The sequence below is a fragment of the Alligator sinensis genome, unplaced genomic scaffold (assembly GCF_000455745.1).
Source record: "Alligator sinensis unplaced genomic scaffold, ASM45574v1 scaffold405_1, whole genome shotgun sequence".
In the NCBI taxonomy this organism is placed as follows: Eukaryota; Metazoa; Chordata; order Crocodylia; family Alligatoridae; genus Alligator; species Alligator sinensis.
In genome coordinates this window covers 204,632-214,204 of record NW_005842738.1, presented here as the reverse complement: position 1 = coordinate 214,204, position 9,573 = coordinate 204,632, and the positions used below count along the sequence as shown (strand labels likewise).

The following is a 9,573-nucleotide window of genomic DNA, read 5'->3' as shown; positions in this document are numbered from 1 at the left end:
GCACGAGCAGAGGAGGTATATTCATCTTTGGTGATCTCTCCCTGTTTCCACTTTTTATGTGCTCCCCTTTTGTCCCTTAGGCTGCCCTGGATTTCTCTGGTCAGCCAAGGAAGCCTCCTGGCTCCTTTCCCCCTTTTGCCTCGCTCGGGGATCGTCTTGCTTTGTGGCCGAAGGATCGTTTCCTTAAGGCACAGCCACCCTTCTTGGGCTCCCATCTCTTCAAAACTCCTACTCTGCAGTGCGTCCTTGACTAATCGCCTGAGTTCATTGAGATCAGCTTTCCTAAAGTCTAGCACTTTCACCCTACTAGTTACCTTACCCACTCGACATCTTATGGTGAATTCTATTATTAGGTGATCACTGTCCCCTAGATGGCTACCAATCTGTAGGTCCCCTACCATGTCATCCCCCGTTGCCAATACCAGATCCAGTATGGCATTCCCCCTAGTGGGACCATGTACCTTCTGTGTCAGGTGGAGGTCCTGTACACAGGTTAGAAACCTGCGTGAGCGGTGGGACTTTGCCGTCTGTGACTCCCAGCAGATGTCCGGGTAATTTAGGTCCCCCCATGACTACCGCCTCTTTAGCTTTTATCGATTGACCAATAGCAGTACAAGGCCTTACATTCTTCTGATAAGGTTAATTTTTACTACACCACAAGGCCTACTACTTCTACAAGGCTTTGTTAAATTTACTAGGCCTTACTACATACAAGGCCTCACTAATCTTTGACTTTCATTAGGCTCTTAACAACAATATATAGCTTAATATTTGAACAAATGACAGAAAAACACTTGGTCTAATTTTCACAACATTCAGCAAGCACCTTAGACACAATTTTCAGCTGTCACAGTCACCAAAGTCTGCCAGAGAGGGATAAAAGGCAGCAAAGAATGACACTGAATGGCACCCTCTGTGACCTCACCAGCACCCTGTCTGCTCAGCCAGTAGGACCAGCTGGCAACCCTCTTCTGAAGCAACATCACACTGAAAGAAACCTCGCCTGGCCATTGATGGCAGACTCCAGTGCTTGGGGATAGGTATATCATGATATCGGTGCTTAGTGTTCATAGCTAGCTAGTGTGTGTGTGTGTGTGTGTGTGTGTGTGTGTGTGTTTTAGGGGATCAGCCCCAAGGTTTACGATCTGACTCTTGCATCTATCTAATAAACAAGAATTTTATGGTGATCCTGTGAGTTGGTCCTTTGTAGCCAACACATGGATATTTCCTATACCAAATCATTTTCTGATATTGAATGCCTACTTTACACAGGAAATCTAAAGCATAGAGATGTAAGCAACAAACCCAAGAAAGATTGCAGCAGTTGTGTGTCAGGGGTACAACCAGATTGCGAGCATTGGGAGTGTCATGAACCAGGGAACAACTATGCAGGAGAACTTTGGAGAAACCATCTTCTTCACCTAACCTACTCCAAAAGAGATGAACGGAAACAAGAGATAGTTGCTTATGCTACTAAAGTAAGAGACATTAACCTGGAGATAAACCTGACCGCTATGCAGCAGACCCAAACATACTACAAAAATACCTGATAACTGCCATCCAACATTAGAAAAAGTGGAATCAGCTATCACAATAAGAGCCACCTGACAGTGTATGAACAGCACAGGAGGGAATCAAAACGGGAGCGCTGAAAACAAACATAAATCAACCTATCACAACACCGCTATCCCAGTCTGAAATATCAGTACTCTCCAAAGGCTTAGGCTTCTGCCAGGAGGACAAAAACCCATTAAGATACTAATATGTGGAGAATTAAAAGAATTATTTCAGGCAAAAATCTATGAAGGAATACTTCCACAACCAGGACACCACCACCTCTAACAACTCTTCTGCCACAACTGAGAAAAGAAAGAATAAAATAGCAAACAGGACACCTTCCAGCAAACTATTACCATGACTGTTTCAAAAGGAAAGTCAACAGTGACATTCTCAAGCAAAAACCATGACCACAATAACCTCTCCCCCTTAGAGAGAAGTCATACAGACCATATGATTCAACAACAAAATAATATTCAAACCAGCAGACAAAGGGGAACTACAGTCATCCTCAACTGTCAAGACTACATCAATGAAGCTGACAGACAACTCTCTGACACGAGACACTATAAAGAACTTGGGGAGGACCCCACACTAGAATTTGCTCTGGAATTGGAAAATATCATCAAATCTTTCTTACACCAGCTTCAGGAAAAAGCTACTTCCACTCACCCCCAATTCTCCTATCCCAGGGACTTTCTATATACTTTCAAAGATCCACAAACAAGGCAACCCTCGCAGACCCATCATATCTAACTGTGGTACCCTCATTGAAGATTCATCAGGATGCATAGAAAATATCCTGAAACTACTTGTCACACAAAGAGTAGGTGCCTACAAAACACCCCAGACTTCCTCAACAGAATCCAGAACATCAGCCACATCCCTGAGAAGGCCATACTTGCAACCATGGATATCATGAGCCTGCACTTTAAACACACCACAAAGACACAGCTACCTGCCTGAAATACCTTTAAGAACATGGTGTAACAGGAGGGCGGTCAGGGTCGCCGTGCTCTCCCCTGCCACCTCCTTTACCGTGCTGAGTTGCTGACAAGCACCCTCAAATCCTCGCCCGCCACGACTTTGATCTCATATATATATTTTACAGTGAGGCTGCCTTTCATCCTCTTGTCCACGGTTCTCCTGTTATCAATAGTTCCTTTCCTGTATTGGGTGTTCTGAGCACTCCAGCCTTATGGGCTATGTGTGGCTCCAACCATCCCTGCACCACATCCCAAGCCTCGCAGATGCGACTGATGTTGTTCCGTCTCTCTCTGGCGCCCAGGCTCTCCGCGGCCCCGTCTCTCTCCGCGTCCTCTCTGGTGCTCAGGCTCTCCGTGGCCCCGTCTCTCTCCTCACCCTCTCTGGCACTCAGGCTCCCCGTGGCCCTGTCTCTGTCTTTCCATGCCCTCTCCAGCACTCAACAATTGCTGCCCTCTCACTGGGGCTTCTCGCTGCCCCCACTCTCACTGAGGCTTCTCAAGTGTCCCCTGTCTGGGGCTGGGGTCAGTGTACCCCGAATTTTGCGCCCTCACTGGCCCTGGGGTCCCCACACTGCCATGAGTCCCCTATGAGGCCTCCTCCATCCCCTCTTAGTCTCCCCCAGACCACCGGTAACAAACAGCAAATGAAACACAAGCCCCTGGGCTACAACGCAAACTCCAGCTGTCTGGCCATAACATTAATCCAGCCACCCCAGCATGCTCCATCCTTTACCAGTCTCACTGCTGATGCATTCCAGCCCCTTCCCTCTGCTCACGCAGGCAGGGCTCCTTCCTCCTTGTCTGCCAGCAGGGAACTGCCTTCTAGCTTCCTGCCTGTGATTTATATAGGAGCCAGGCCCTGCCCTTTCTTGTCAGCTGACTAGGCAGGTGTGGGTCATTAGTTCCCTCTAGTTGCCTCAGCAACCGGCACCTGAGGAATTATCCTGGCTCTCCAAGTAGCAGGTACCTTAGTGCCCTGCTATACGTGGATTAGACACATACTTGCAACATGTTGCACAAATCATCTCCTTTATCCTCACCCACAGCAACTTTCACTTTCAACAGTCATCCCTTCCTGTAAACTATGGGCAGAGATGCCCCCCGCCCCAGTATGCCAACCTCTTTGTGAGCCACCTAAAAAGAAATGCATTCTAGAAAACTGCACTATCAACCTGCACTATATCTGTATTATATAGAGGATATTTTCAGTATCTGGACTGAACACCTGAACTCACTTGTTGACTTCCACCACAGGTTTAACAACCATCATCCTTCAAATTTAAATTTCCTCTGGAATACTCCTACATTAACATCAACTTTTCCGATGCCACAGTCCACATCTTGGATGGCCCCCTACAAGCCATTATATACAGAAAACCCATAGACCACCATACTTATGTCCACAAAATTAGCACACCAAAAAAGTGGTTATCTGCAACCAGGCCCTCAGATACCACCATAGCACCTGTGATGTCCACCTGACCAGCCTGAAGTCTGCCTTTATACTAGGATACTCCATTAGAGAAATAGACCACATGCTTGAAAGAACTATCCAAATACGCCACAGTAACCTGTTACAATACAAAAATAAAACCCCTGTGACCACACCCCCTGGTGGTGACCTACCACCATACACGGAAACCAATCAGAAGGATCACAAATCAACGACAATCTATACTGGACAAAGACCAGACCTTGAGAGAAATATTCCCAGCCCCTCCACTCCTGGCTTTCAAACAGCCCCACCAGCCTTACCCAGGTCATCATCAGAAGCAAATTCTCCACTGCCCCACAGACATCAAGTAGAATGCAGCCTTACTTTGGCAAGAAACGCTTAACCTGTCAGCACATCTCCACTGCCACAACTATCAACACCCCACAAAGAAACTCTTAGAATCCATGGCCCCTACACACACCTTTCCCTAATTGTGATGTACCTGATCCAATGCACCAAATGCCCTGATGGCAACTTTGTGGGTAAAACCAAACAGCAGCTATGCAAGAAAATGAACTCACAGAAAAAAAATATAAAAAGACAGAGACATACACTCATCATTAGAAGCACATTTCTCACAGAACAACTACTCTTGTCTCTGACCTCACTATTCTACTGCTCAAAGAAAATCTACCTAACCTCTTTTCAAAGTTGAACCTGGGAACAAAAATTCATAAGCTGTCTGGACACTAAAACCAAGGACTAATCACTGATACTGGATTTATGACCCATTATATCTATCCAATTTCTGAATACTTTCCACATAAGGAAAATGAGACTGCCTCACTCCCTTTTGATAGTCCTTGATCTCCTAGTACTCAGCTTTTTTCTTTACTAGTGACCTGTCTGCTACACCCGATTTTCTTTTGCTAATTATATGTCTGCTACACCTGATAATTTCTCTCAGCCCCTCCCCTATGCTGTGCCTAGCATCCTATAATCAGAGACCTGAGGAAGAATATCTTGCATTCGAAATCTTGTCTAACTTAATCTCAACTATGTAGTTGGTCCAATAAAAGATATCACCTTAAGAAATCCATGACCCAGGAAAGCAGAAGTAGGCAAAGTCAGGAAGCAAGGGCCTGAACTGGAGTCAGAGGATTAGGAGGCTAAATTCTGTAAGGGACTGCTATGTGGGTGGTCATCAAGATAGAATGAAGAGCCAGGGAGGGTCAGTGGCAAAAAGCAGGGATCCGGACTGAAGTCACTAGCCAGGGAGTCCAAACTAGGTAGCTGCAGCTGTGAGGGACCAGAATGTGGGTAACTACATAACTAGAGCCAGGAGTTGGGCATCAGGGGCAAAGGTCTGAACTGGAACCAGGAGTCTGTGGTTAGAGACCAGACATGGATTCAGGCTGAATCCAGAACAGATGGAGAAGCCCCTGCCCTAATATGTAGACTCCAGAGCACTGACAGGGCTGCTTCTTAAATATGGGGGGAGCCATGCCCATTCCGGTAATTGGGACCAGCTAGGATTAGTTAGGGCACTAGCAGCCAAGCCCACTCAAGGAATCAGGGCCAGCTAGGGCTAAAGCCTGTCTGCAGCCCTAATTACTGCAATCTCAGTGTTCCCCTTTTGGTGATTAAGACCTCTCACCCTTGATGATCTCTGGAAGTTCACTACTTGAATCAAAATTTAGAGGACAAATTGTCAAAACAGATACCTTGATTCATCAAGGTAAATACTCCTTTGCTTTGAACAGAAAGAGATAATGGTGATAGCTATTGTAGAGGTTCAGTAATATAGATTACAGCTTCCACTACCAACAGGATGATTGTTCATCTAAATAATAGGTCATTACTGACTTGCCCTTGGGGGCTTTTCATGCAAGGAGCTACACTGTTTCATTCCATCATTTCCCCGGTACATTTGTTGGGCTGGAAAACAAAGAATTAAGGAAAATAGGAAATTTATGCACATTCTCCCTGCCAGCCAATTAAGTAATACAATGGGCAGGTACTAATGAGCGTGACCCAGGCTTCCAGCATCTATCATCTGGATGCCTGATCACTCTGAGAGGAGCTCAGATCTAATTAGTCAATAAAGCCTCCTCAGACTTGAATCAAAATGAAATGAATTACAATGGTTTATTAACAAGGTCACAAACACCAATTAGAAGGTACCATTCAAACAAAAATCTATACTATAAAACTATGTCTAATCTTGCTATCCTAATATCCTGTTATATACAATTCTATTTACATAAATAAGACAAGACCCCCATAATAATAGGGAGGAAGAGGGGTAATAATCACCTTAGGGACTGTGCGCTGGTACTACCAGGGAAAAGCAAAGTAAGTCTAGGACCATACTCTAGCAGTCTCCTAGAACAGCGTGGACTCAAATTCCAGTAGTCACAGCTTTACTTTCTGCTCCGAGATGAGAACAGAGCTCCTTGCAGTGTTGGATGAATGGAAATGGCCACAGAATTTGGAGGTCACTCACACTCTTGCTGTAGCCAAGTTTCACACTCAATCTCCCAATTGCTTCAGCTCTCTCTCTCTCTCTTAGACAAACCTGAATATACTTTCAATCACTCCAGACCATGCAACCACAGAACTCTCCATGCAACAATGGAAACCAGCCAACCCTCACACTACCTCAAAACCTCTCCCTTTTAGGCGCACACCCCCCCCCCTCAGTTCTCCTCAGGGACACCTTATATACTCCCTTTTCACATGGCACACATATTCCAGCAGCATCTACTGTGCATGGCATGCTACTCCCTCCCAGGGGACCAATCCTGGTAATTTTCCATACCAGCCTGGGCCACAGAGTCACCAAAAGCTCAAACTAGATGGAGCCTTATACAAAGTGTATACAAAACCACTTGGAAAGTTAGTGATGAGATGTAATCATCCACTAGGAGGATGACTTGCAGCTGCATAGGTCTTTCTCATCAGATCCGGCTGGTACTCTTCAGCAACTTATTTAATATCTGAGCACATCAGGGGATATAGGAGAATGTACTTGAGGGTAGGAAAGAACTAGGAAAAATAAACAGAGGCAATATTGATTCCAAAGGTTAAGAAATTGTGTTAATGTGTTATTCAGGTTTGCAACTTGGAGTCATGCCGGATCTTTAACTGCTGTTGTATGCCCAGGTAACCACATTAGCCAAGAACATGTTTTTTGCCCACATGTATTTGCCAAGAAAATTGCATCCTTTTCTTTTGCATATGCATGGCATAAATTATTTATGTGGTTGCTGCTATCTAGTCTACATCTGAGTATAATTGCAGATTGCAGAATGTCAGCTGGTGTGGAATGCAATTGCCTGCTTCTTTAGGAACACATGAGAAAAGGACTCAAAGGTGCTTTTGTGCCAAGTCCAGCCCCCTGCATTTGCAGGCAACCATTTATCCAGAGTCCTACAGATCATACACGCCAACCCCTCACACAACACAGCCACAGAACACATTATAAGAGCAAAATCAAGAACACCCTACAGTTTGCAGTAAGTAAAAATTAGGGAAAGCAAGAGCAACAGAAATTCCTGTCACTGAAATTACAGAGAAGTATTTTGGTTTATATGTACTCAGAGAGTCCTAAAAGAGGACCAGACTTCCTGCCACAGAGGAAAGCCAAGTCCATTCCAATTGTTGCAAATCTGACTTGTGGTAAAGATTCTTGACTTCAAATCTGGCAATTCCTGCATTCTTTGACCACTGAAAGTTCTCTCTCCTACTGATCAATCCCTTTTCCCATTCTTTTAGATCCTCAGCTTTCTCTTAGGGTCCTGTTTAATGTGCTTATTCATCCAACTAACTCTTCTCTGCCATTTTTCCTCTTCCTTGGAATGCATGCTCCTGATAGCATTTGCATATTTACCTTAGAGTATTTCCAGGCCACTTCTGTATCCGGATAAAATATACAGTAAATTTTGAGCTCTGAATTTTGACCTACAAAGTTTTATGTAGTGTGGCTCCTAGCTACCTAGATACTACTTCCCTCCAGGTAGAAAACCTTAACAACTGTGGTCATTCACAGCCTCTTATTTTAAGCAGAAGCACTCAGAGAACAGGAACTTCTCTAAGAAGGATTTCATTTTAGGAATCTGGTCCACTATGCTTGCTGAACTTCTGTCCTTCCAAGCTTTTCTTGTAGTTGAGGGAACTGAAGATTTTAAAAGGGTAGGTTTGAGAGAACATTGAGTTTGTGGATTTTTTTTTGAAGGGAAGAGAGTCTTTAGATATTTTTTTTTATTTGAACAGCAAGTTCACGGTAATAAAGACAAGAACATGCATAAGTGCTTGCAGGATCAGGACCTACATACTCAACATACTACAATTACATCATGCCATCCCTGCATTGTATTGTAAGACTATTACTACGTGAAGATGGCCATGATAGTGCTGTGCAATGAATCACCACATCATTCCAACATGTACCTTTAGATGGGAGTTATTAAAAGCACCTAAGCAGCAATCATGATTATAGATATAAGACACGTGGCCAGGGTGTCAGATACTTCTTGCTTTAAAGCTTTGAAATAGAACTATAACATCACATGCATCCTTTCAGAGATTGTGTTAATTCCTATTATAAATTTCTTATGACTTGGTATCAGCTGCTAGGAGCCCGCACAAAGACACAGAGTTATTTCTGCTGATACACCAGTACCAGTGAATCCTATTAACTCCATCTTTCAATTAGAAAAAGAGATTGAGTTGTTCCTCTGAGACAGAGGAGAAAAGGATTAAGCACAGAGAAAAACCTGTGGTTGAAAGTTCAAGGAATAACCCAAATTCAGAAGAAAGCTTACAATAGAAGAGGCTGACATGAGTCCTTGCAAAGTAAACCAGCTTTTGAATTCCAAAGACAATGTTAGTTTATATTACACACATACTCCTACACACGTTACTACCACCTTGAAAAACAAATCTTGAAAACAGAAAAGAAGAAACTCAATTACCAAACTGGAAACGAACAAACTTAGTGGTTCTGTATCTGCACATGTACAGAGCCCTGCCAATGCATACTTTTCTTCTTATTGAAATCTGTCACATTTCAGTGTACCCCAGATTTATCTTGTTCACGTTCTCCAGAAATTAAGCAATCTGCATGGATCTGGGAGGGAGGAGCACAGGTTGCAAGAAAAAAAGACTCTGAAGAAGGTTTGGGGAACCTACCTTATTTGCTGCTGTTAAACTCATGGTTATGTGTCCTCTCTTCTATGGCAAGAGAGAATCACACTTCTCGATTTTTTTATGACATCCTTCTAAATATTTGCAAAAGGCCAACTTCCTTTAAAAGTAGTGTAACTAAGACAGGGCAACAAAGGCAGCCATATCAGGTGCTGATTTGGGGTGGAGAGGATGGGTCAGAAATATAGTTGCTGCTGCCTCTCTACCTCACAGCTGTCTTGTGCACCTGGCTGACTTATTGTATAGGGTTACCATACATCTGGGTTTTCCTGGACATGTCTTCTTTTTGTGTCCTCCCATCTCTGTCTGGGTGTTGTTGTTGTTGTTTTTTTTTTTAATATCAACAAATGACCAGGATTTAGGATTTCGCTCTGCTCAACATCCAAG

The 9,573-nt window shown here is 43.9% G+C and overlaps 1 protein-coding gene across 1 annotated transcript in view; it reads right to left on the bottom strand.

Annotated features, from left to right (window-relative positions):
• TTK (TTK protein kinase) overlaps positions 1–3,296 on the bottom strand; it is an 81,888-nt gene extending 78,592 nt beyond the window's left edge. Inside the window, exon 1 of the mRNA XM_025216408.1 lies at positions 3,277–3,296. The gene's annotated coding sequence lies outside the window, so the exon portion shown is untranslated. The remainder of the gene's footprint in view (positions 1–3,276) is intronic.
• Positions 3,297–9,573: the final 6,277 nt, after the last annotated feature.